The sequence below is a fragment of the Equus caballus genome, chromosome 1 (assembly GCF_041296265.1).
Source record: "Equus caballus isolate H_3958 breed thoroughbred chromosome 1, TB-T2T, whole genome shotgun sequence".
Taxonomy (NCBI): domain Eukaryota; kingdom Metazoa; phylum Chordata; class Mammalia; order Perissodactyla; family Equidae; genus Equus; species Equus caballus.
The window spans coordinates 2539482-2562898 of record NC_091684.1 but is presented as its reverse complement, the minus strand read 5'-3'; the positions used below and the strand labels follow the sequence as shown (position 1 = coordinate 2562898).

Sequence of the window (23417 nt, the reverse complement as noted above, 5' to 3'; positions counted from 1 at the left end):
CAGTATTGGGTGGGTGAGACGCCCCACTCCACAGATGCCGGCGCTGCTTTCTCCGGTCATCCCAGTCTTTGCACGAAAAGCTCCTGAAAGAAGTGGCGATGGTGGCATGGATGGAGAGTGGATCTGGGTCTAACAATATCAGTCTCTCCCCACCAAGGCCGATCGGCTACTGCTGCTGCTGAGTGCCCAATCGATCAGCAGCTGAGACCAACACGGTGGCACCACACCCCGGGGGACCAGCCAATCATCTAGTAGCAAATTGATTCCATTGGACCTCAGCGGAGTAGCCGCTTAGCCTGCGTGTGCTTTTTCCTTCCCTGCCCACCAGGCTTGCACCAGGAACCCCATCCTGAGTCTAACCGAGTGCTTTCTTCACCCGTCTACCCACCGCTGCCTCTGACCAAGGAACCAAAGAAGTGTGAGAAGGGGCTGACACGCAGGGGACGTAGGTCTCACTCTGTCTGTCATCTGGAAGGGCAGACAAGGTTGGAATGGCCTAATTAAAGGTGCCATCGGGTGCTGGTTGGGAGAACAAGGCTTGCAAGGCTGAGTTTCTGTGTCATCAGAGATGCTCGTAGCCAGCAATCAATAAACGGTCCCGGTATTCCTGTGGCCGGAAGGCAGGGGTGCAGAAGGAAGCAGTAAGAGTGGGAGGGCCACCTCTCACTCTCACACTCAAGGATCCACTTGCAGAAGGACCTGCTCTCAGTGCCCCCAACTCTGGGATCTGCTGGTTTACCATCTTGGTATCTGGCGAAGGAATGCATTCCACGAGGGAACATCTTACCCTGCACACAGGTTTTCATAAAACATTTACCCTTCCCGTGGGCCACATTATTCACTCATTTAACTCCTCCAGAAACTCGGAGAGGTGGGTATTGGCATTCTTCCTACTTCACAGACGGACACTCAGACCAGAGCAGGGAGAGGTGGTGGAGCTGGGATCCTGACGCCAGCAGGCCCCGGAGGCCACGGCTTAACCACGGATTTGTGCATCTGAATCGGGAGCAACGAGATGATTTGCTCCACGCGAGGCTCCGCAGCGCATTTCCTCTCCTCCGGGCGGTGGAAGGCAGCATTTGGAGATGGGAAGCCGAGAGTTAACGGTTAAAACACACGTGCGAGCCTCCTGCGCTGCTTCATGGCTGCTAATATCCAACATGAAGCGTGGGTGAGTAATTCTTGCGTGAACGTCCCTCGGAAACCCGTGGCGCTGGGTGCTGGTCAGTGCGGGGTGGACAGAGGCTGGCCTTTCTCTCTTCCCCTCCCTCCGCACTCTCTCCACAGCAGCCGGGGTTATTTTTAGCAACGTCGTTTCCTGATTTTACTAGACCGCAAACCTGCTCCTTAAAAGAATAAGATGAGCAAAAAGGAAAAAGAGGTGGGGTTGGGGGTGTCGCGGAGCCGCGCGGCCCGGGAGCGCGGAGTGTCGGGGGAGGGCCCTGGGTTTGGGGCGCCCGCCCGCGGTGACGCGCGCCCCCCGCCCGCCGCAGCGCCACTGCAATGGCCGAGCGGGGCCGTCGGACGCCGCCGCCCGGAGCCCGTGCGCCCGCGGGAAGCCTCGGTGAGCAACCGCCGGACCCGCGCGCCGCCCCAGCCGGGCAGGGCCTCTGCGCTCCGCCCGCGCCCGGCACCGTGCGTCCCCGGGCCGGGGCGTCCTGCGTGGCGGGGTGGCGGGATGGCCTGGAGGTGGCAGGAGGCGGCCCAGAGGTGGCTGGAGATGGTCCAGAGGAGGCTCAGAGGTGGCCCAAGGATGGTCTGGAGGTGGTCCAGAGGCGGCCCGGAGGTGGCAGGGCGGCGGGGTGACGTCCCGCAGGCCGGGTCCTGCGGCCGGGGCGCCCCTGCCCGTGGCGGGGATCCTCTCTGCCTCTCCAGGCGACCCCCGCGTGCCATCGGCACCTCTCTCGGTCGCGCTCATTTCCCGGGACTGCCGGGGAGCCAGCGGCAGGCGCCCAGGCCGCGGCGCTCGCGGGGACGCCGGTCCTGGGTGGGGCGCAGGTGCTCGCGCCCCTAGGGCTGCGAAGCTGGGGCGTTTCCGCGTCGCCGACTGAGCCGCCCCCAGGAAGGCGCGGCCCCTGTGGGGGTTTTTGTGTGAGTGCGCGTGTGTGTGTGTGTTTTGGTGTGTAATTTTTAAATTTCACGTGTGCCCGTTTCTGGGGGTGGTGGCGTAGCTGTCGGATGCTCGCAGTACGGGAAGCCCCAGACTGAAGGGTTTGGCTGGGGGTCAGGAGTCAGAGAGGAGGCGCCGGCCTCCGCAGTTTTCCTGGAAGACACCTTCTGCCTGTTCCCTCGACCTTGCCTCTTGGGAGAAGCAGTGGGGATTTTTAGCAATTCCTTCCTGCCCTGCATCTTGGGTTTTGATCCAATATTCTCTTCCTGCGGTGATGGAATGCGTCAACGCCTGTCTCGGTTGCATGCTGTCTGCAGATAGAAAGAGCAGGGGTGATGACTGGCAGATCTAGGCTCTGACCTGCCGGCGAACCCCAGGAAATCGGAACGTCCTTCCTGCCTTGGCGCCCCAGGGAGCAGGGGGCCGTTGGGTGCTGGCAGGACCAGCTGAGAGCCTGTGGACAGCTCCCCGGGCCGAGCAGTGTGCCTGCCAGGGCTCGGGATTACAAGCGGGAGGACAGGACCGCCCAGCCCCTTGAAAGAATAAGATGAGCAAAAAGGAACAAGAGGTGGGGTTGGGGGTGTCGCGGAGCCCACGGCCCGGGAGGGCGGAGTGTGGGGGAAAGTGTCAGAAAGGCAGTGGCCTTTCTGAAAGCTGATTTGTGCCCATGAATTAAGACTCGCTTTGGCAACTCCCTGAGAGGTGTTTCCCCCCACGATAATGGCAAGTAGATTCCTGCTTACCTCCTCGTAAACTTCAGTCCCAAGGAGCGAAGTTGCCCTCTTAGGACGGTTTCCAGGATACGCAACAGAATGTTGTGCTTTCAGGAGGAAGAGCCCTGGCTCCGGCAGTCCAGCTTTGGCTTCAGGGCCCGCGGACCCACAGCGCACATGCCCCACCCACCTGGGCTGGGGGCTGCTCTGCAGCTGTAAAACCAGTAGCACCAACTGGCCTGCAGTGGCTGGGGTCCTCGTGGCCAGCTGGGAAGGGAGTAAACAGCCCTGCATCTTACTCCTTCCCTGGGCGCGTCCGCTTTCTCCTAAAAAGAGTATAGTTGGAAAGCAGGAACTTTTGTAATAATGTGTTTCAGTGGGGGGCTAACAGAAGATATGTCAATTTTAAATAGGATTTTCAAGCAAACCAATGCAGCCCTGTATAAGCTTATTGCTTCAGAACTTTATTTGTACTGAAAATATTTACACAGACATGGCTGTGGCGTTTATTATCAATACTGACGACACCTGCTGGGAACCAGGATCAGAAAGGGAGAGAGGAAGTGGTCGGGCGATGGGTTCAGTTCAGACGCCCAGCCACAAGCATGTTCCTGCGACCGTCCTCTCTTATGTGCCTGGTGCCCCTGGAGCCAGCACACAGGGTCTGCCCTTGGGTGGCCGTTGGTGGCATCATGACCAACAAGTGCTGGGGCTGGGGTTTCAGTACCACAAGTTTGCTTTTGTGATACTTGCAAGATCTCAGAGATTGTGAACAACGGCATAACAATAAAAATCTTTCATTATGAAAAGGAAAAAGATGAGAAAACGCAATGGTAAAAAAAGTCACCAGTTACAGAGCACCTGCTCTGTGCCAGGCCCTGTTCTGAGCTCTCTACTTGTGTTAAGGTACGCAGGTGTCGCCCTGAGAGGAGGGCTGGGCTGCAGGAGGCCCAGGAGAGGCCTGGGGACGCCCGGGAGGAACCTCAAGGCAGGCAGAGGTCTTGCCGCCTCCAGGAACCAGGCTGGGGCCACATCCTCAAGGAGCTTGCAAGGGAGGAAATGACAGTATCACAGAGAATCATCTAGAAGTGAGGAGCCTGAGACTTGGAGAATGGAAAAGCCTTGTCCCAAGTTGCAAAATCAGCATTTGAATCTGTGTCTCTCAGTCATAGTCCAGGGACTCAAGGCACCTCCACTGGGGCCTGGGTCTCTCACCGGGCCTGTGCCCTCAGCTCTGCCCACCCACTCTTAGGTCTGAGCACCCCATCCTCCCAGCAGAGTGGCCTCCGCCCCCCTCCACACCCACCGTGGTCCTGGATGAGGCCCAGCGCCGGCACACTTTCTCCCGGTGGTCCGTCTGCTGTAAGCTGGACTGTGTGTCGCCAGTGACGATGCTGTGCCATGGTCCAGTGCAAAGTTGTGAGGCCTTGTCCTCTGCACCCTGCCATGACTGCCGACTAAAGCCACGTGCCTGTGGCTGACCTCAGAGAGAGGGCCGAGCCAGCCCAGCTGATCTGCCCCAGAAGAGGCCTCTCCGGCCAACATCGCATCTGTGCACGTGAGTGGGCTACTGCGGGACCCCCACCCTCTCCCTGGCACTGGGCTGTCAGGCCGGCAAGGTTCCCTACAGCAGCATCCCGCAAAGATCCTGCACACGGCCCTTCCTTCTGGCCTCCTCCCTCGGCCTCCAGCCCGCGCCATGGGCGAACAAGAACGAGGAGGGCCCCGGGGTCCTCTGTGCGAGCCTGACCTGACCGTGTGTGCGTCCCCTGCTCCCCGAGTCTTTGCCATCACACCCCAAGAGCACTCGGGCCCCTTCCTGTCACCTTTTGCTTTCCTTCCCTGATTATGAAGGAAATTCTAAAATTACAGAAAAGTGCAATTGAGACAATCAATACCACCCATAGTTAATGTCTGTGCAGGTACCACTGTACATCGTTAGGTGCTGTTTTGGACTGTGTCCCCCCCAGATTCATATGTTGGAGCCCTAACCCCCAGCGTGATGGTGTTTGGGAGGTGATTAGGGTCAGATGAGGTCATGAGGTGGGGAGTAGTGCCCTCGTAAGAAGGGACACCAGAGAGCTCGCTCTGTCTGTCTCTCTGCTGTGTGAGCACTCAGCCCGCAGGCAGGCGTCTGCAAGCCAGGAAGAGGGCTCTCTCTCACCAGAACCCCACCAGGCAGCGCCTGAGCTGACTTCCAGCCTCCGGAACCAGGAGAAATACATTCCTGTTGTAAAGCCCGGTCTGTGGCATTGGGTTCTGGTGGCCTGAGGTGACAAGGACGGGTGTCCTTCCTCTCCCTCCATATCTGTACATCTGCCTGCCGCCTACTGACCTCCTGACCGTTGATGGGTTGGAAAATATCCCCCACCAAAATTTGTATCACACTGTAGTCATGTCATGTGTCACGTTCATGACCATTTTAAAAAATCAGTGAAAAGATGATTTGTAGTGTCTGTGTAATATTCCATTGTTTCCTTAATCAGTTCCCTGTAATTAGACCTTTGGGTTGAACGTAATCCTTTACCGTCATGGACAATCCCTGACAGTCTTTCTTACCCGCTATTCAGGGCTTTACTGTGGGTCAGACAAAATAGCGTGGGTATGATCCAGGGGACGGAGAGGTTCGTTGGGATCGAGGTGATGCTGGAGATGGATGTGGGGCTGTCAGTGGGAAGACAAGGGAAGGATGACCTGTGAGGAGGCAGAAAGGACAGGGCGTGCCCCGCTCACTGGGGAGGCTGCAGGCGGGTTCCACACGTGGGCTAGGGGGTTTCCTGACATGGAGGGCTCGTCTGGGAGCTGCTGTCCAGTTCAGGAACGGGTGGTCAGGGACCTAGAGCACACCTTGCGTCAGGCGTGCCCCAGCCCGGGTCAGGTGTCTCCTCCGGGGTATTGAGAGTTGGGGAGACTCAGTCGGGGTGAAGCCCGTGCTGGCGTGCAGTTCCAGCAAAGCGCCATAGCACCCACTCCATCTCCACGTGCCTCATGGACAAAGTTCTGCGGCCCGCAGCTTATGTTTAGGAAGAGGTGGAAATACGACAGGAGCTCGGTGTAAGGGGGCTACCTGGGTGGGGCAGCAGGGGAAGGGAGCGTGAGTGAGCCGCTGACACTGTCCGTCAGCTGTCTAACTGTCCCTCCTCACAGAGCTCGCAAGCTTGACCTTGCACTCAGGGGCAGAATCTGCCTTGCTGTGTGAGCACGCTGCTTTTGAGGTCAAGGTCGGATCTGGTTATACTGAGGCTTAGACCTCTTTTCGGGGTCCTGGTGTGTGTATCTGGCCCTCTTCACTCCCCTTTGTGGTGAGGCTGCGCTGTGTCCCAGGTGTCCCCTCCCTCCACATTCTGGCGGGGGACCTGACACAGGCCCTCATGAACCATGACTGCAAACGGGCAAACAGCGCAGGGAGAGGCTGCCTTGCTGGGCGTTCCGCCACTGGGCTTAACGTCCCTTCAACAACCAGATGGTTGAGCGCCAAGTCTGTTTTCTTCCCTCTGGCTTGATGGCTCCTCGCAGCTGTAGTTCTCTCTGATCGTTGTGATGTTGGAAATAATTAACAAAACCAGGGCTGAAGAGCTGCCCGGATCAGCGTCCCTTGGCTGGTCCCGTGAACGGCAGCCGCTCCTCGTCCGAAAGCTTTATGCTGCTCATTTCTCAGTATGGCTGTGTTTCGCCCCTCTGCTGATCAAAGCGTCTGGTCTTTTGGTATTTTTCTTCGGCATTTGTATTATATCATACAAATCCTTTGTATTGTATCTTTTGTATCCTAACAGGAGATTTTGCCGGCTTGCGGTTTCTAATCCAAGCTTTTCCAGGTTGGGGTCTTTGTGCAAAATTGCAGAGATAATCAGGTCATCCCAGGAGGAGAACAAGGCTGGGTTTTGTTGCCCCCAAAGCTCTTCTTTACAGGAGAATCCCGCAGGCACGCGGTCTGCGGGAGGTCTGGGGGCTTCACTGCAAACTCTGAGGAGGGACCCGAGGCAAGCTTGATCTGAAATGTCTTTAACTGGACCCGAGGGTCGCTAAGAAGGCTCAGAGGGACCCAGGTGTCTGACTGTAATCAGCAGAGACTCCAGGGAGAAGGAGAATGCTGCGGAGACCCCGTGCACACCGGCCCTAGCTTCAGAGTGAAGCTTTAATGATCTCCAGGCTGGTTTCCTTCCACATCTGAATTAAGATCCTAGAAGGAGAATAAGTTCTGGAAGTAAGCCAGGAGGTAAAATCAAGGTGATTTTTTTTCTTCTTGAGAGACGAGATGCCAGGTCTTCCCTGTATCCTGTCCTGCCCACGTTTCAGCTCAGCACGGCCCCATGTCTGTTGGAAGAGGGCAGAGAATGGCGTTGGCCTCTTGCTTCTTCAGGGCCGCCTCAGTAAACTGAGTCACCCATTACCGGTTTGACAGTAGCCTGCCTGGGGACACAGGGGTAGGTGCTGGTGGGATGGAAGCTGCATCCTCGATGCTGTTCCTCAGGGACCAGCCCAGTGCCAGGGTGGCCACTGGGACCCTCTGTGGCTGTTTGCGCCATACCCTCTTGGTCCTGCCTGGTGGCCCGCCACCACCATACTTTCACTCTTGTAGCAAACACTTACCTGTTACCTCTGCTGGGCCAGGCTCTGTGGACCTCCTGGGGCGGGTGAGCAAAGACGAGCACGGTCCTGGCCCTCTGGGAGTGGTCAGTGGCCAGACGGACACACCTGAAACCATGGTGCAAGCACAGGTACAGTTTGTGCCGTGGCAGATGCCACCGAGGAGTTTTCCCAGTTCCTTGAGAGTCGGGGCGAGGCCACTAGCCTGGTGGGGGAGGTCAGAGAAGACCCCCTGGGGAAGCAGACGTGGAGGGGGGTGGAGGGGGCGAGGCTTTCAGAGAGGAGCACGGCCTGCACAGAGGTGGGCACAGGAGGAGCAGCGAACCCAGGGCCTGGAGGAAGCCAGCACAGGAGGCTGGGGATGCGGCCAGCCAGCTGGAGCAGCCTGGGGACGCTGTTGATGCCTCAGGCTGGGCTGCTCGAGCAGGCTGTGTCCTGAGAGCCCTGGGACACCATGAGCAGGCGCAGAGATCAGCTTCATGTCCGCCTGTCTGTTTTCAATGTAGTAAAGTACATGCAAAAACAGAATTTACACCTTATCCGTTTTAAGTGCACAGTTGGAAGGCAGTAAGCACATTCCCATTGTTGTGCAAACGCCGTCCATCTCCAGAACTCTTCATCTTGCAAAACTGAAACTCTGTGACCATTAAATACGAGCTCCCCATTCCCCTCCCCCAGCCTCTGGTCCCCATCGTCTACTTGTTACCTATGAATTTGACTCCTCTAGGGACCTCATATGAGCGGAATTCTACGGCATTTGTCCTTTTGTGGCTGCCTTATTTCACTTAGCATGACGTATTCCAGATCCATCCATGTTGCAACCTGTGTCAGAATTTCCTTCCCTTTTTGGGGATGAGTGATATCCCGTTGTATGGATGGACCACATTTTGCTTATGCTTTCCTCTCTTGATGGACACCTGGGTTGCTTCCACATTTTAGCTACTGTAATGATGCCCTATGAACTCGGGTGTCCAAACATCTCTTTGAGCCCTTGCTTTTAATTCTTTAGGATGTGTACCCCAAAGTGGACTTGCTGGATCTTATGGCAGTTCCATTTTTATTTTTTTGAGGAACTGCCGTATTGTTTCCCACAGGGGCGGCACCATTTTACATTCCCACCAGCACTGCACAAGGGTTCTACCTTCTCCACATCCTCGCCAATGCTTTTTGTTTTCTTGTTTTTCTATGCAGCCAGGCTGACGGGTGTGTGGTGGTGTTTCACTGGGGTTTCGATTCGCGTTGCCTGCTGATCAGTGGGACCGAGCACCTTTTCGTGTGCTGATGGGCCATCATGCATCCACTTCTCCTCCTTCCTGCCATCTTTTGGGGCATCTGTCTGCATATTAATTTCAAAATAATAATACCAACGTGTTATAACAATGTGGTTAGTGAAAAAGTTTAAAATATCTTTGCATGTTTTTCCTTTAAGATATAATTCACTAGGTTCATTTGTTTCTTTTTACTTGTACTTTTTAGGAATTGCTTTGTGTTTCTTTTGTGTGGATTTAATTTTGTTTTAGTTGTATATTAAAACATGTATAGAGTTACAAATCAGAGGACATTCAGAGAAAGCCAGCTTCATCTTTATCTTTTTAACTTTCTTCTCTCTCCTCTATTGGTAACATTTTTTTAAAAAGTAGTTTGGGTGTTTTTTTTGAGGAAGATTAGCCCTGAGCTAACATCTGTCATCAATCCTCCTCTTTTTGCTGAGGAAGACTGGCCCTGAGCTAACATCTATGCCCCTCTTCCTCTATTTTATATGTGGGACACCTGCCTCAGCATGGCTTGATAAGCAGTGTGTAGGTCCGCACCTGGGATCTGAACTGGCAAACCCCAGGCCGCCAAAGTGGAACATGTGAACTTAACCACTGCACCACCAGGCTGGCCTCCTAAAAGTAGTTTTTGACTTATATTTCCATTTAACAATAATGTAAGCAAATGCATATGTATTTCCACTTCCCCTCTCCTGTCTTAGGTAAAACGTAGCCTATTATAACCCTGAAAAACTACTTATTTTCTTCACTTAGTACCATATCTTGGCCATCCCTCCATATCACAATGTGAAATCTTCCTCATTCCTTTTCCACAGCTGCATAGTACTCCCTCGTGTGGCTTATCTTAGCTTCATCAGCTGGTTCTCTGTTGATGAATGTTTCAGTTGTTTCCGGTGTTTTGCTATTAGAAATAGTTCTACCATGAATGGCCTTGTGCATACATAGTTTTTAATGTATTTTCCAGTATATCTTTGACTAGATTCTTAGAAGTACGATTTCTAGACCAAAAGGAAAGTGACTATGTAAATTTGCAGTATTTTGCCAGAATCCCTTCCACCGAAGTTGTACTGTCGTGTCTTATTCTCCCAGCAACATGCGAGCATGTGTGTTTGTCACAGTCTCGCCAGCAGACAATGTTGGGTAAGTTTTGAATGTCTGCCAGTTAGGGGAGAAATGGTAATTTCAGTGTAGTTTCAATTTGCATTTTTCTTAATGTGAGTGAAGTTGAGCGTCTTTTCATGGATTTAAAGGCTGATTGCATTTCATTTTATGTGAACAGTGTATTCCTAACTCTTGCCCATTTTTTCCATTTTGCTCTGGGGTTGTTTGGCTTTTTCTTCTCAACTTTTGGAAGTTCCTTCTAGGTTAGCCCTTACCTATGGTAGAAGTTGCACACGTTTCTGCCAAGTTCTTTTTCTTATTTTTCCATCTGAGAGACCTCCTCATTTTGTCTCTGTTTCTCTTACGTCTCCTCTCTGTGTTCTCTCTTTTTTGTGCTTAGTTCCAGGTGATTTCTTCTGAATTATCTTCCAGTTCACCAGTTCTCTCTTCTGCTGTTCAATCTGCCACCAGAGGTGTCCATCGTGTGTTCAATTTCAGTTATTATATTTGTTGTTTCTAAAAGTGCTCTCTTTCGATTCTGGCTTGGCATATCACTTCTTATAGTTTTCCACTCCATGAAGTTATTTTCAAGCTTGTAATTTATTTCTTTAAAAAAATAGAAGGAGAGTGTGCCTGTGTGGGGCAGGGGATATGGGAACTCTCTGTGCTTTCTTCTCGGTTGTGCTGTGAACCCCAAACTGCTCTAAAAAATAGTCTATTTAAAAAATAGGAAGAATGGTTGTTTTGTTATCCATATTTGTTAATTCTAGTGTCTGAGTCTGAGTGGGTCCTTTTCTATTTTTCACGCGTGGTGCTCGCTCATCGCTTTGTTTCCTGGCTTCCCTGGCCATCATCACCCGCACGTTCGTCCTTGTCCTTGAGCATCTGTCTGTGGGGTTTCTCTGAGACCTTGGATGCACACGCCCTTCCCAGAGAGGGTCGCATTTCCTCCTGCCAGGCCGCTGGGGGCACCTAGTTGAGAACCGCTTCAGACTCAGCCCTCAGCCTGGAGTCCCCGGCTGTGTGAGGACCAGTCTGTTGTCAACTCCTCAGGGCTGGGTTCTCCCTGCTGCCTCCCAAGGAAGCCTTCTCCACAGTCGCATGGAGTCGGAGGGTGCAGTGTGGGCTGGTACAGTTCTGCTGTAGCCTCTGACCGTTTAGCCCTTTGGTCCTAGCTTAACATGTGGAGGGTGCCTGACAACCCCCACAGGAGCAAAGGCTGGGGGTTTTCTCCTGCCTCCCTCACCCCCACGAGGCGAAGGAACAGAAGCCCAAGCGTGGAGCATTGGCCGTCCCTTAGGCGAAAGCTGCTGTGGTCCTTCAGTCTTCTGCTCTCTCTCCGTCCAGGTGGTCCCCTGGAATTTGGCCTCTCAGCATTTTGTTGCCTTGGGTGGCAGGTGAGTTAGTTCTGACCTAACCTAGCCCACCATTACCTGGGAAGGACTTCTGGAATTCTTTGTTCCCACGAGTATTGAAGAGGGCTTGGAGATGTTGGTTTCTGTCCTGGGTGGAGCAATGAGAACAAAGACTGGCCACTTGAAGTAGGACTGTGGGCTAAGGCCACACTGTTGTGGTTTCAAGTTCTTTTTTGGAATGACCAAGGGTGGACCGGGGAACTTAATTCTGTGGACTTGGAAGAGGCTGTGGAGTGAGGTACCCGTGTCATAAAATGACGTCTAATCCCAGTGCCCAGTGCCAGTGTCAACCATGGCTTGGAGAAACCAGCAGATGGGGACAGTTCAGTTAATATAAGGGACGTGCCTTGGAGAGGCCTGGACTCTTTTCTCTTTCTCCCAATCACTTCTGTTGACCAGGAATTTCAGAAATAGGGTTGTGTGTGTGAAGTCACCATGTAGCTTCCTCTGTGGACAAGCTCAGGGAAGAACTTCTGGGTTCATGTTTCTCGTGCCACCTGCAGGGGTGCAGACCAGCACTGGAGGCCCTGCCAGAGGTCAGGGGAGTTGGCAGACGTGGGAGCAGATGAGTCATCGGGCTGACTGGGGCAGGTGGGGTGTGGTGCAGGTGGCGTGGGCATGAGTCTAGACCAGAGCCACTTCCAGCCAGCCTGCCAAGTGGACCCGTCCCTGCAGGGCTGACTCCGAAAGCTAGGTCATGAGTCAGGGAGAGGCAGGGTTGGTTGGTAGCATAGACTAAGGTGGGGTCATTACTGGGTTCCAGACTAAGGGGTGGTCAGTGAGCTGAAGTCAGGAATAGCGCTGGGAGAGAGGCAGCACCATGGATAGCACCCAGCAGGCCATGCCAGCGGGAAAAGGGGAGCTGCCCTCTCATTTACAGTGGCAGCTCCAGCTCGAGGAGCCGGGCCTGGCCCTGGTCCTTTCTGCTGGCCTCTGAGGGGCTGGGCAGGGAGAGCAGCCTGCGCTCCCATGTGTGCTTGAGGAAGGCGGGCTGGGCCTTCTGCGTGTATTGAGGGCGTCGGCTGCTTTGGGGGCTCATTGGAGCAGATTTCTTAGGACTGCTGGGGTCTACTTTGTTCATTTTATTTCTCCAGGAGCCAGAACAGTGAAAGCTGAGCTCTTAACTGGGAGGTTGATAGCAAACTCTTTCTTCAGTGGGAGTGGTTCATCAATGACAAAAATGTCCCCTACAATGTCGTGTGGAGTAGACACGGGTGTTCCACCGAGGCCCCTGGCGCATATGGGTAACTTGTCTGGAGAACAACTGCTCAGAGCAATTGGTTGGAGCAATGGCGTGAGTCAATTAAAATTCAGTGTCCTTTTTTGGTCAACATTTGGGAGGAAATCAAAGCAAGGCAGGCTTTGCCAAAAAGCCTATAGGCCGTGCTGAAATCAGACGAGGAGGGAAGACTGAAGGAGAGCCGAGGATCAGCGCGGCGCCGTCAGCAGCGTGTGGGGCCTGCGGGGCTGCGCCGCAGCCAGCCCTCCTTAGAGCTGCGTGAATCACCCCGCGCCACCGTTAATTAATGCCGGCTCTCGCTTCATGGTCTTTTATTTTCCATCTTAAAATTCTCTCTGAACTTGGGAACTTGGTGAGCAGGAGACTAATGAGCTGCTCCCTCTATCTTCTCTCCCACTAGGGTCTGCAACCCTCTGTGGTCCCACTGTGTCCCTGAGGACCCAGAAATTGGCCTTCTCCTCTTGGTGGTCCAGGACCTCCGACCCCTTCTCCCCACAAGTCTTGGTCAAATATCCTCTGGTGGGATTGCTCCTGCCTCTTTTCAGCTCTCCCCAGCACACACACGTAATTCAAGCCTGCATTTCCTGTTTAGTGCCATCAACGTCGGTTCCCTGGGGACAGGCAATGCCCTTGTCTGTCTGTCCTGGTCAGTGTCGCTCGCTTCCTTGTGGTCAGTCAGTGCCTGTCTTTCCAAAAGTCTGGCTCGAGAGTCAGACAGTCTGAGTCCAGCCTGGCCTCGTTCCTGGGGGGTGGTGGGACTCTGGGCTTCCCTTCCCGCCTCTCCAGCCCAGGATCCTCCTCTGAGAGATAGGGGTGAGGCTTGGATGAGAGAAGAGGGGCCCTGCCCAACAGGAGCCTGGCCAGTTCCTGCTGCCCACTGCCGTCCACATCTCATCCTTGAATCACAACTGTGGACTTTTCCTCTTCCCCTTTTCCGTGTGCAGAGAAACCCTTTGAAACTCCAATGCCTGGTACCTTACCATCCCTGGGAGGGGCCCCAAGAGTAGACCTCACAATCAGTAAGGGGGCCTGTCCTCAGGTGTCGATGGTTCTTTGGGAGATGCTGGGGAGGTGTGGATCTTCCTGACCCTGGTGCCATCCACTGGGTTCAAGTGAATTCCTAGCGCTTCTCCCGGGCTCTGCTCACGCCCATGTGCACAGAAACCTGCCGGGCCATGCACCGCCAGCACTCTCTTTCCCCAGAATGAGGGAGAGTGATTGTATAAAAAACCTTGAAAGAACAAAGGGACTTTTCTTTTAAAAGCGGCAGATAAAGCCAAAAATGAAACTCTGCTGACTGCTATTCACCGTGCTCGGCTCTGGTCTCGCTCTGCCTCCCCCTGCCAGTGCGTGGTTCCCGGAGGACTGCCCTTGTGGTCAGTGCACAGCTGATCGGAGCCCGCTCGAGCTCTCCCCAAGGCTGGGCACCGCCACTTGCCAACACGAGAGCAGATGTTTTAGATCACTTCCCTGAAGTCGCTGACTCTCTGGGGCTTTGCCGTGGCAGGCGGCAGTTCCTGTGGCTGGACACTCTCTGACTTGGGGAAATATGCCTCCTTGCCTAAGTCACACAGCGTGTGCCTGCCCTGCGCCTCATCTCCCTCGGGCCCACGGCCTCCCTGGGCAGGTGAGATCCCCAGCCAGTGTGCGGTCAGGGCCTGTGCTGGGGGCCTGACCCCCGAGGGCATGAGGGCCTCGCACAGCAGGTGGATGCATGCTCCAGGCTCTCCGGAGACAGGGAGGAGACACTTGGTTGAGCCTGGAAGGACGTGAAGGAGGGGCTGGTGAAGAGGAGAGGGGGTCCCACAGGCAGGGACATTGTCTAGTGACCTATTTCCACACCAGCTTCGGGGACGCTTCCTCTGGTTTTCCACTGACTTTGCGTGAAGGCACTCAGGCTTCGTCTGTGCAGCCTGCAGACCAAAGGGTTTCTCAGAAGGAGACTTTTCAATGGCTGCTCGTGTTCCTTGGCAGGATGGGAGGCTCAGCTGGTCAGCACATGGTTAGTTTTCTGCAGCATTCTTTTGGCATCTACAGAGAGGGTCTTTCATGCCTTATTCTGTCCTGTATTTTCTTGGTCTGCTTCAGGTCTCCTTGGGGACTCTTGATGTCAGATAAACAGATGTGGGTGCCCCTCGTCTGCAGTGGGTCCTGTCGAATTCAGGGTATAACGTGGTACATGCTGTAGCAGGAAGTTGAAGCCTTGGTGCAAGCCGGGTGCAGGGCTGTGCTGACACTGCCTTTGGCAGGCGCCTGAGGATGTAGGGTTTCTGCCCCGCCTCTGGTACACAAGTGTGTCCCAGGGCATTCACAGCACCTGCCACACGTCCACTCAGCCTGTTGCCTTCAAGACAGTGGACTGGGGGCGGCCCCGTGGCCGAGTGGCTGGGTTTGCGTGCTCTGCTTTGCCGGCCCAGGGTTTCGCCGGTTCAAATCCTGGGCGCGGACATGGTACCGCTCATTAAGCCATGCCGAGGCAGCGTCCCACATGCCACCACTAGAAGGACGCACAACTACAATATACACAGCTATGTACTGGGGGGCTTTGGGGAAAAAAAGGAAAAATAAAATCTTTAAAAAAAAAAGACAGTGGACAGTGTGCCGGACTGAGGCGGCCAGATGACCTTGCTGTCTGCACTGTGATGGGAGGGTTAGCATGGCCTTGGGCAAGGCCATGAAGGGCCACTGCTGTCCCCTGCAGAGAAGAGCAAACTGCATCGACCCTACTTGCTGTTGGGGTTTGGGAAGATCGCCAGAGCTAGGTCAACAGCCGTGTGCCAGCCGTGCCGGGCTTGGCTGACGTGTTCAGTAGGGACTGTGCCAGCTCAGGAGCTGCCATGGGAGAGCCCGCCTGGCGAAGTCTGTAGGCTCACGACCCTCTGCTGTGACCGACAGGTTCTTTCTTGGGGCCTGTGGAGGTGAATTGAGTGGGCTTATGATGGGCCCACCCCCCGCATCCTTTGAGACCTGATGGGGCCAGTTTCTCTTCTGCTGTCTGGGGGCGTGGGGGGTCCTTTAGGGGTTCTGTCGGCCTTCCCACATAGTGGCTCTTACTCCTCAGACCGGGAACCCGCTGTAGAGGTTTGCCGGCTGCTGGGGATGCCCCTCACAGCTCTGCACTCAGGGAGCAGGACTTCATCCATCCCCCTGGACAGGGTGCGGCCTCTACGCTCAGGGGACCCCGGATGGCGTTTTGCGTCCTCTGCTATCAGTGTCGCCTTAGACCCTGTATCCAACAGCCTCCAAAGACACGAGCACCTCCGTTTCCCAGGCACAGTCTGGTGAATGGCTGTGCCCTAGGGGAGCAGGTGGGGACGACTATTCCCTGGTGTAGTTCCTCAAGGGCTCGGCTCTCCCTCACGGTGCTCTGGGTCTGTGATGCGGCTCAGAGCCTGTGGCTGGCGAAGAGGGGAGGGTCCTCATCGTGCTCTCAGGCTTCTGAGCACCAGCTCTCCATCGTTTCTCGCTCACACACCTTGGGCCACACTCTTGTCATTGACCCCCCGTCTCTCCCCCAGAAGCACAGTGTCAGTAGCCTGGGCACCCTCTGCCTCTGCCGTCCTGGTGTCCTGTCATCACCATTGATCCTGGGAGCCCAGCCCATGGCAGTGACTCCTGCTGCTGCCCGTGGACCTCTGCCTCTGCCTCTGGACCTCCCCAGCACCTTTTGTGGTTGTGGGTCCTGCAGGGAATGAGGTAGGGTGGAGGCCTGGACCCCCATAAAGTCCATTCTGACCTGCCTGCCTCCTGGAGACCCACGTCTCTGCCTCATTCATTGTAGGCCACTGTTACGTCCAGTTGTCGAGAAGCCATCCCCACGGCTCCAGATGTCCTTTCTTGCCAGGACCTTAAACTGCTTAAATGTCATGCAAGAGCATTTTCTTTCTTTTTTTGAATGCTTTTTTGTTTTTTGGTGAGGAAGATTGGCCCTGAGCTAACATCTGTTGCCAGTCTTCCTCCTTTTTTTTTCTTTTTTTCTCCCCAAAGCCCCAGCACATAGTTGTATATCCTAGTTGTAGGTCATTCTGGTTCTTCTATGTGGGATGCTGCCACAGTATGGCTTGATGAGTGGCACATGGGTCCGTGCCCAGGATCCAAACCGGTGAACCCTGGGCCACCAAAGTGGAGTGCATGAACTTAACCACTCAGACATGGGGCCGGCCCCAGGAAAGCATTTTCAAGTCAATAAAATTCCCCTCTCGCCTTATCCTCTACACTCCTGAGTCCAGACCTATGTGGTTCCACCAACTCCAGCTGGCACACACCCGCCTGGTGTTGGAAGTCTGTGGGGGTCCGTGGAACTCCTCCTGGAGCGTGGGCTACACTGTTCCTCTCGAGCTCACTGTCGTTGTCGGTCTGGAGGTGATGAGGGAGGGGGATGGTCTTGAGAAACAGAAGCCTGATTGTGTGGGCGACTGCCTTACCGAAATGTTTTCCGTTTCTTCACTTGAGAAAGGCTGCTCTCCTCTGGCACTGGGGAGGAAGCTGCTTCCCCAGCCCGGAATGTCCCCCAAGAGGTCTCATCCAGGTCTCAGGGTCCCGTCCTTCCTACCAGGGCCCTGACTGTGACACCCAAGACCAATCAAGGCCACACAATCTGTCCCCTTTGTACCTCTTCTGCCTTCACAGTTAGTTCCTGGGCCCGATGCTTGCTGGCTGTAGGAGACAGGGGCTCTTTATCCACTGCCGTGGAGCCCTTCGCACTGTGACAGGCCATCTTAGGTTGAAAGTTGGGCGACCTGAGCTGTCAGTTTCCCTGTGCAAGGCCATCGAAGCTGTGAACCCAAGCCATCAACTGCACAGTCCTTACAGCTGCCCCGACCCCTAGATGTGAAATGACCCTGCTGTTCCACCTCCCACCTGCCCCTCATCCCCATCCACCACCAGGGAGGCCTCTGCACTCCAGGGCCCCCTTCCACCAGCAGTGGGGCCCTTACCTTGCCCAATGATGAAGGATCTACTTCTAGAATCCCTCCGTGGGTTCCAGAACCACCCCCCCCGATTTCCAGAATCCCCCCTGAGTTCCAGAATCCCCCCTGAGTTCCAGAATCCCCCCCCACCGGGTTCCAGAATCCCCCCGAGTTCCAGAATCCCCCCCTGGGTTCCAGAATCCCTCCATGGGCTCCAGAATCGCCCCCCTGAGGCTGCTGTCTACAGCCACCAGTACTCTCAGCCCTAGGTCCCCCCAGAGCCCCTCCGTCCCCAGGGCAGACGTGAGACACCCCTACTGTAGGGCGTGCATTTTAGGAAGGGATCCCAGGGGACAGAAATGGGGATGGGGAAGAGTGAGCCGGGGGCGGGGGGCAGGAGGGAAGGCCACCACACAGGGCTGTGTTGGCAGCTGGTCATTGGTCGGTGCACTTCTGGGTGGGACCACTGGAGCCATGCTGGAGGAAGGACAGACAGAAGGATGCGTTGCAGGACACCCGTGGCATCTGAGATGCTGCCTCGCTGGGTAGCGTCAGTACCGTGAGACCAGGCACGGGCCTGGTTGGGAAGGGCCCCAGGCTCCCAGCTCAGGCCCAGTGACTGGCCGTCACTCATCCGAACAGTCGAGAGTGTGTGTCTCGCTCAGCCTTTCGTTGCCTCCATGCTGTCACCCCTTCCTCTTCCTCATGCAGCCACGTGTCAACCCCTGGGATGGGCACCCGTGGCTGGAACAAGGGCAGCTGTGTGCTGTGTTTCTAACCCCATGAAAGGGGCGTTATCTTCAGTCCTAGCCTGGGACAACCGCCCACCTCACTCTCCATGGCATGAATACGGCGTATTCTTTGTGTGGCTTTGGATTAAACACACATTGTAGTTAGTGCTGAACACAATGGCACTGTGTTCACACCGCACACGTGTGTGCAATGCAGGGAGCGGCTCGAGTGTCATCCCAGCAAGAGGACGACAGCCGGCCACTCCCTGGGCCAGGTGGGAGTTCTGCAGATGCTTCACCTGCGCGTCTAAGCCCCCGCCACCCCACCCTCTCCTCACAGTTATTGATCAAGGGCCCGACCATGTGTCTGGGGCTGCTCGGCCGTGGTGGTGAGTGTTTCATCCTCTGGTGATGATGCGCTTTGGACCCTTGTGACAGCAACAGACAGGTGGGTGTGGGCTGAGGTCGGGGCCCTGGGGCCTGATTTGGTGCCGCAGACGGGCAAGGACGTGAGGCATGAGGCTGCTCCCGTCTGGGGAAGTATTTGTGTAGCATCTGTGGGTGGAAACGCAAAATGGGGCTGAGGAGCTGGTTTCTGAAGCTGAGGTTAATGGGGGCTCTAGAACTAGTTGACGCGCAGGTGTGTTGCCCCTACCGAGCGGGCACAGGTGTGCTGGGGCCCCGGGTGTGCAGGTGTGAGCGGCCCAGAGGGAAGAGAGCTCCACTTTCCCAGGGGAGCTCCCAGCACACACTCAGCTGGTGAAACGCAGAGACGCACGATGCGCCCAGTGAAGCTGGCAAAGGCGCTTCTTAGCATTCTTCTCGTGTGTTCCTCATGTCGTCCTGGCTTTTCCACGGATGCGTGTGTAGAAAGACAGTAACGCCCCTTACGTGACGCAGCGGGCGGGGCACACACCAGGTTGTTGGAGAAGCACGTTCCATCTCGATGGAAGGCACCACTGAAAAGAGAGGTTTGGCTTGGGATGCCAAAGCCCCTTCGTTACCTTTGGCGAATCCTCAGACAAGCCCGCAGTTCTAGCTCCAGACGGGAGCGGAGCCCCTGCTGCTCCATGTTCACAGGGTGGCCTCTCTGTTCCGGGTGTTCGTCCACCGTCCCCAGGCTCTTTATGCTCTAGTGGGACAGAGGTGTCATGTGACAGGCTCACGCAGTGTGGGATAAGCTCTCCGTCCAAACTTCTGGATGCTGGTTCTTTCCATCTGATTCGGAACAGCTGTCCACGCGGCCGACGGCAGGGCCCGTTCTGTCCCGTGTGCGTTCTGGCTGCAGCAGTCTGCGATGGAACGGTCTCTGGTTTTTGCTAAACTCACCTGCAGGTGGGAGGAGAAGCCTTTCTTCCCCTAACGAGCTTTCCCTGGAAGGCCTCTGGGGCTGCCGGTGCCTGTGGGACAGTGGTCAGCGTCCCAGGAGTGACCAGTGTGTGTCATCGTGATGAACCATCTGTGCCAGTGTTGACTCTGCCCACCAGGGGACATTTGTCCCTCGGCCGCAGGAATGTGCACTTGAATGTTTCAGTACGAGCCAGGATTTGCTAAAAGTCTCGTTTCTTCTTGGAGGAAGCCTGTTTTACTGAAGACAAGGGTGTGGAATGATCGAGTTGTCCGGGTCAGGAGGGACCTTGCAAACACCGCCATTCATATATTTCTCAGGAAAGACAGTGTTTACATGGTAACTGTGGCCACGTGCAGAAGACCAAGCTGCCCTTCCGGGAAGGAGGGCCAGCCGCCCCGGCCCTGCTGCTCCTGTCACTCTCAGTGGCTCTGCGCTGCCTCCTCCTCGGTGCCTGGAGGACAGCCCCTCAGGAAGCTGCGACCTCAGGACGGACATGGCGGCCGCGCCTTTGCTGAGGCGGGTGGACAGGCGGAGCTGAGCCCCCGAGCAGGGGCCCTGCGGCCGAGGCACCTGGGGCCCACTGCTGCCCATCTGCTCTTGCAGGCTGCGCTGACTCACGGGAGCTCAGATTGCCAGAAGAAAGCTGACTTTACCTTGGAGAACCAGAGGGGAATTGGGAAGTGACTTTTTTTTAAAAGCTGTTTGTGTCAGAGTAGAGCTGCTGTTTAGAAGTAAATGGAATTGCTGTCAAGATGGCCAGGGAAGACAGGCTGAGCAAGCTTCTCCTTCACACACTCGAGAATGCAGGGTGGAGCCATCTCCAATTCTCTCCAGCTCATTTCGCAGGGGAGAGGGCGGGAGTGGGAGGGAAAGAAAGAGAAATTGATCTGGGTTTTAGAAAAGAAATCTAGAAATCTCACCGGAGCCTCGAGCTGCAGCTGCCTGTGGGGGTGGGGGTTGGCAGGCTGGCTGCTGTCGCAGGGCCAGAGGCCTGCACTGTCCCGTCCACGTGGGGTGGGAAGAGGAGATAAAATTTTGCTGAAGGGAACTGGGCACAGTGCTCGGACCTGGAAGGGCTGCCCCTCCTGAGGTGGACTGGAAACACCCACCAGCCCCGAGAGGTGACTGGGAGCCTTGTCTTGTCTCTGCTCACTCTGGGTGGGGAAAGCATTTAGGGAGACTTTGAAGAGCCAAGCTGTGCCTTTCCCAACTTTGAGGCTTCAAATGATGCAATCTGAGCTCCCAACCAGGACGGATGTCAAGGTGGGTCCAAGCAGGTCACCCGGGGGGGGGGGGTCGGAGTTGGGGGGAGGGCAGAAGCAGACACAGACCAGGCCTTGAAGGACAGGGGGACAGCACTACGATTGTTCCAACAGATCCAGAAAAAGCGTTTGATAAATTCCAACACCCATTCACAATTTTAAAAAAATACGCACTTAGCAAATTTGGAATACAGATAAATTCTTTAACGTGATAAAAGGAATCTGTCAAAATCCTGCAGCAAATGTCATACTTAATGGTGGACCGTTAGAAGCATTTCTCTTTAAGAAAGAAGTGAGAGAGATGCTAATCATCACTACCTCTCCTCAGCAGTGTACCAGAAGTCCTACCAGCATGAGGGCACAGGAGAGAGAAGGTGCTAGTATGACGACTGGGAAGGAAGAAACAGAACTGCCTTCTCTAGAGAAGGTGGAAATGAACCATTAGAACTGGTGAGATTTCAGCAGGTCGCTGGCACAAGGTCAATATAAAAAAACCAGCAGTGTTCCATACGCCCCCTTTCTGCTGGTTATGGTGTGGGAATGCAGCAGCACACACAGAAATGCCACTCGTGATTGTGGCACAGAGTTAGGCAGCTAAGAGTCAATATGTCAAAAGTTGTGCACAATGTTTGGAGAAAATGATACTTCATTGAAAGACACAAAAAAGAGTCCTAAATAAACGGAAAATGATACTGTGTCCACGTACAAGAAGGCTGAGGGTCAGAGCTGTCAGTTCTCTCCCAGCTAATCTGTAAGTTCAGCATAACTCGAATCAAGATCCAAACAGGGTTTTCATTGAATTGGACAAGTTGACATAGAAGAATAAATAGTTGAAAAGGCCACCTTTGAAAACCACCAAGGTGGAGGAGATGAACCCTACCAGATAGCAAGACATCCTACAAAATTGAGTAACGAAACAGTGTGATGTTGCTGCAGACACTGACAGAGACCGGCCTCGAGTCCCGAGGGAACGGGAGGGGAGTATGACCAAGCTGGCACCACGAGGTCACTGGGAGAGATGGCCTCCTCGCTGCGGAGGGGTTTTGCACATGAGAAGACCTCTGTTGAAGGGAAAACTGCGAAACCTTTAGAAGGAAAGCTTGGAGGATGTCTTAATGTGTCAGGAAAGGATTTCTTAAGCCAGAGACAAAAACATCACAAAACAGAGGAAAAGATGGATAAATATTAAATTTAAAGTTTCTGCAGGATAGAAGACAACATAAAAATGGAAAGACTGGCCAAGACGTCCCCAACAGCGGATTAATATCCAGCGTATATAACGGCCTCTTTCAAAGCAATGAAGCACGGCTGACCCAACAGAGACAGAGGGTGAAGGACGGACAGCTGGTCGTAGGCACGGAAGCCTGCGTGTGGATGTCCAGTTTTCCCAGCACCGTTTGTGGAAAACACCGTCCTTTCTCTATTGAATGGTCTTGGCACTCTTGTCAAACATCATTTGACCAGACATGCGAAGGTTTATTTCTGGGTTTTCTACTCTGCTCTTTTGGTCTATATGTCTATCTTTAATGCACGTGTGCTTATTTTTAAAAATAGAAATGTGATCATACTATACACACTTTTTTCTAGCGGCTTTAGGAAAAAACCTAACAGCATGTTGTTTACATCTCTCCGTGTCCGTGAGTGTAGACTTAGGCCATTTTTAACTGGTGCCACGGTCTGCTGGTCTATGTGCCTTCCATCGTTTATGTAAATGATCTCTCTGTTCTGGGACATTTAGGAAGCTTCCAATTGTTCACTGTTATATTATGGGCAATGTTGCCATAATCATCCTTAAATGAGTTATATTTAAAGTTCTCAGAGCAGCGCCTGGCACAGGCTAAGTGCCATAAAAGGATTTTTAAATAAAATCTGTACACAAACACCATGATTATATCATTTCCTTGGGATGAATTCCTAGGAGTCACATTGCTGGGTTAAAGGGTGGCAGGTTCAACAGGTCACCTCCTGCCGTCTTCCTCTGACCTCATGAGTAGCTGCCCTCTGAGGTGGGGCACTGGGGCCCAAACAGACCCCACAGAGTGGCCCCCTTCTCGCTTCAGGGCCCCGTCACGTGCCCTTGGCACAGGGCCGTGGTTTGGAGCTTGGTCTCCAGGGTCACCCCCCCACCCCAGTTTGCATCCTGGCTCAGCACCTGCAGGCTGTGCAATTGTGGGCAGGCTGCCCAGCCTCCTGGTGCCTCAGTTTCCTCACCTGTGAAAAAGAGAAGGTGATAACAAGTCACCAGTGGGGTCATCATGACTATTGAGTGACTTAGAATACATGAAGAGCTTAGAAGAATGTCAACTGTTAGAGAGCTTTTACTGTCATCACTAATATTTTGCCAAAGGCACAGTGATGGCCTTAGTCACAAAGACCTGGTAATCGTCCCGTCTCATTAGAGTTAACCAGATCTAGGCGAGCAGCAAGTGTAACCAAAAGCTGGGGTTTCCCTTGTACTATTATTATCGTATTATGCTTTATTATCATCGGTATTTACTCTGTGGGTTCCTGTCGAAAAGATGGCCTCTGGGTCTAGTGTTGGAGTGAAGTTTGGACATTTGGGCGGGAGGGAGGGAGGGGCGGGGTGCAGGCAGAGCTGGTGGCGCCCTCACTGACAACTATTGCGGCACTAACTGGGGAGAACCAGGGCCGGCGCCATGTCCCTCGTCCAGTCTCGGTTCTAGACTCAAATGCAGCCGTGGCTTCTGTCCTGGGCAGGACAG

At 54.3% G+C, this 23417-nt stretch overlaps 1 protein-coding gene across 39 annotated transcripts in view; it reads left to right on the top strand.

Moving 5' to 3' along the window:
* Positions 1–731: 731 nt before the first annotated feature.
* Positions 732–23417, top strand: part of JAKMIP3 (Janus kinase and microtubule interacting protein 3) — a 129535-nt gene continuing 106849 nt past the window's right edge. For 18 of the 39 annotated variants that reach the window (XM_070247997.1, XM_070247757.1, XM_070248229.1 and 15 more), the window contains exon 1: positions 1427–1564. The gene's annotated coding sequence lies outside the window, so the exon portion shown is untranslated. Of the gene's footprint in view, positions 1172–1423; positions 1565–18204; positions 18530–23417 lie in introns of those variants that run through there. The other 21 variants (XM_070247726.1, XM_070246865.1, XM_070246804.1 and 18 more) reach the window with 12 other exon arrangements.